Raw genomic sequence first — 4,263 nt, 5'->3', positions numbered from 1 at the left:
TTCCCTTTTCCTATAGGTACATGCTGAATTGCAAAGTAGTTGGTGATTATCCAAGAGCTTTGCATTTCAATGATTTCTAGCTTCCTATATACCTGTGAAGAGAGAACACAGTGGCAGGGTTGGGGTGGGAACTCCAATCCTTGGCAATTTGTTACAAGTTGCAAGAAAACCCACTATTTTTTTTTATGTTTGCTATGTGTTCCATGTGAACTTCTAAACTAAATTCTAAATAACCTTTGATTTGAATGTAGAAACCTGTGAAAGATGTCATTCCCCGAAACAAAAGCTAGGTAAATTATAGCAATCCAACCTTTTCTGGAGCCCGTTAGAAGAGAGAAAAAGCCAAAAGCATTCCAGGGGGGAGAAAAAGAGCTTGCTTCATAAAAACCCTAGAAAAGCCTCAACGAAATCCAGTGGAAGTAAATCCTTGTGGGTGGTACCTAGAAATTGCCATATATAGTGTGAAGAAAATTTTAGAAGCCTAAGACTCCTTGCGGAGCCGTTTGCCTTTTCAGAGAAAGAACTGTGGACCGTTCAGAAAAGGAAAACTGAATTTCACTAAGTCTCTTAAATTCAATCAAGCTAAATGCTAGTGGTTCAAAATGCCCATGTTTGTCAATATGACATATGGATACTTTTCAAAGTTACTCATGCATATCGGTGTCATACACGTTGTAGTATGTAAAATGTAATTTTCAGAACCTCAATCCACTAGAGTATGTGTGTGTGTGTTGCGTTTGTAATTTCGGAAATCAATTGGGAGGACTGGGAAACAACATTAAATGCACCATATTTGGACTGTGGATGGGACATCTGGAGTGGAAGTGTGAGAGATACACATGAAATCTGGGAAGGAGAAAGGAAAATGGGGTTTGATGTTGAAGACCAGAGTGGGAAAGGAGTACATCCGATTATTCCTATGAGTGGATGATTGAAGTAAAAGGTACCTAGTGAGCAATCATGGTGTAATGCTGTGGTTACTGAGATGAAGTAAGGGAATGACTACTGCTTCACTAACAAAGTATAAGCAACAACACGGGGGAAATAGCAGTAATAGGACAGGCATATACGAATCAGACTTTTTCAATGCTAGTCATAGTGTGAAATTCTTTGAAAAGCATAAGCAAGGACCCAAACTCAGTACGGAAATATCTAAATCCAAAAGTTCAAGAAACAACAAGTATTCAGGACCCCTCCCAACTGAGGCTGCTACTCTTAAGTCATTCAGATTTACCTGACTGTTCTTTTCAGGCTATAACCTTTTGTTCTTGAAAGGTCAGGCCTTAGTTACTTACAACCCTATGGGTATTGTGGAGCATCCGATTAGTGCAGCCCCACGCTTCTGAATCAGCCTCTGATGGACCTGCAGCCTCTGAGCCACCGCCATTGTTCCTATACGTGAGGAGGTGTCTCAAGATGAGCCAATACGTGTCTTCCTTGGTCATTCCACCTGGGAGATTGAGAGGGAAGCACCGCCGAGTTTTTTTTTAATGAGCACAACCTGTTTATTCTTAAATTCAACATCCATAAAGCCACTCTGTCAGATTGCTGTCGAGGTTTGTAAATGCTGCTTTCAATTTCTGTGTTTACGCTGTTGTGGGAAGGTAACAGTTTGTGGATCAGCACCAGCCCAGGGGGCACATTTTGAGTAGCAATGTGATGGAAGTGTCTTGCCTGAAGGATGCTGGGTGTGAGCATCTGAGGAGGGGCTCAAACTCAGGTCTTCTCACTCCACGTGCAGAAAGACATGGTCCCCCGGCAAGCCTGCCACTGCATCCACCTGAAGCCTGTCTTCCCCTGTTAGCCATGGACAGAAGGAGGTCCCTGAGGTGGGTAGCAGTCCTTCAGACACAGCAACAGAGACATCACTCCCCATTCTCCTCATCTCCCCAACTATAGGCAACCGCTATTTCTGTTTTATGTCTCTGCGGTTTTGCCTGTTCCGGACATTTCATAAGAATGGAATCATACGATATGTAGCGTTTTCTGACTGGCTCCTTTCACTTACAAAATGACTTCAGTTTCGTCCAGGTTGCAGCATGTATCAGTACTCCATTCATTTCTATGGCTGAATAATATTCCCTTCATACCACATCTGTTTATCCCTTCATCAGTTGCTGGACATTTGGGTTTCCCCCACTTTTTGGATATTATAAAAAATGCTGCTATAACTATTCTTTTATAAGATTTTATGTGGACATAGATTTTCATTTCTCTTAGGTATATACTTTGGGATGAAATTGCTGGGTTATACGTTATCTCTATGTTTAACGTTTTGAGGAACTGCCAGCCTGGTCACAAAGTGGCTGCGTGATTTTACTTTCCCACCGGCAACAAATGACAGTCCCACTTTCTCCTCATCCTCGATAACACTTTGTTATTATTATCTGTGTTTTTGATTGTAGCCATCCTGGTAGGTGTGAAGTGGTATCTCATTGTGGTTTTGATTTGTCTTTCCCCAGTGACTAATGATGTTGAACATCTTTTCATTTGCTTAGTGGACATTTGTGTATCTTCTTTGAAGAGATGTGCATTCAGATCCTTTGCCCATTTGTTAATGTGGTTATTTGTCACTTTATTACAGAGCTGTAAGTGTTCTTCCTATATTGTAGAGACAAGTCCCTTATCGGATATATGCACATATACTTGTAAATATTTTCTCCCCTTCTGTGGGTTTTCACTTTCTTGGTGATGTTTTTTTGAAGCATGGAATTTTTAAATTTTCATGAGGTTCACATTACCTATGTTTTTCTTTTATTGCTTGTGGTATCATATCTAAAATTCTGTTGCCAAATCTGAGGTCATGAAGATTTACCTCTATGTTTCCTCCTAATCGTTTTATATTTTAAACTCATATTTTGATCTTTGACCCATTTCTAGTTAATTTTAAATTTTTTTCTTGTTTTCTTTTAATATTAATTTCAGTGTAGTTAACATGCCGTGAAATATTAGTTTCAGGTGTACAATATAGTGATCCAACAGTTCAATGTATTACTCAGTGCTCATCAAGATAAGTGTACTCTTAATCCCCTTCACCTATTTCACCAATCCCCCCCCCCCACCTCCCCTCTGGTAAGCATCGCTTTGTCTTCTACATTTAAGCGTCTGTTTCTTGGATTGTCTCTGTCTCTCTCTGTCTCTGTCTCTCTCTCTCTCTCTCGCATTTTTACCCCTTTGCTCATTTGTTTTGTTTCCTAAAATCCACATGTGAGTGAAATCATATGGCATTTGTCTTTCTCTGACTGCCTTATTTTGCTTTTCATACATTCTCTAGCTCCATCCGTGTTGTTGCAAATGGCAAGATTTAGTTATATTTTATGGCTGAATAATATTCCATTATCTATATCTGTACCACACTTCTTCTTTTTTAAAGATTTACTTATTTGAGACACACACACATACACACACACACACGAGACACAAGTGTGCACGAGCATGTGGGGGGGGGGCAGTCAGAGGGAGAGGGAGAGAGGATCCTAAGCAGGCTCTGCGCTGAGCACAGAGCCCCACATGGGGCTCCATCCTACGACACTGAAATCAGAACCTGTACCGAAACCAAGAGTTGGATACTTAACCAACTGCACCATCCAGGTGCCCCCATATCACATCTTCTTTATCCATTCATCTCCTGATGGACTGTTGGGCTGCCTCCACAGTTTGGCAATTGTAAATAATGCTGCAATAAACATAGGGTTGCACACATCTTTTCAAATTAGTGGTTTTGGGTTTCTTTGGGTAAATACCCAGTAGTGAAATTACTGGATCATATGATAGTTCTACTTCTTAATGTTTTGAGGAACCTCCATACTGTTTTCCACGGTGTTTGTGCCAAGTCTTGTTCCTACCAACAGTGCATGAGGGCTCCCTTTTCATTATATCCTCATCAACACTTGTATTTTCTGGACTTTTTGATACTCGCCTTCTGATTGGTGTGTGGGGTGATATCACATTGTGGTTTGATTTGCATTTCTCTGATGAGTAATGAGGTGGAGCATCCTTTCATGGGTCTGTTGGTCATCTGTATGTGTTCTTTGGAAAAATGTCTCCTTAGGTCCTCTGTCCATTCTTTAATCAGATTGTGTTTTTCCTTTTTAGTTGTTTGAGTTCTTTATATATTTTGGATATTCACCACTTACCGAATATATCATTTGCAGATATCCTCTCCCATTCACTAGTTAGACTTTTTCTTGTGTTAATGGTTTCCTTTGCAGTGCAAAAGCTTTTTATTTTTGCTTTTGTTTTCCCTGCCCGAGGAGACATATC

Source organism: Zalophus californianus, chromosome X, assembly GCF_009762305.2.
Source record: "Zalophus californianus isolate mZalCal1 chromosome X, mZalCal1.pri.v2, whole genome shotgun sequence".
NCBI classification, from domain to species: Eukaryota; Metazoa; Chordata; class Mammalia; order Carnivora; family Otariidae; genus Zalophus; species Zalophus californianus.
Note: the sequence above shows the minus strand (reverse complement) of the source record.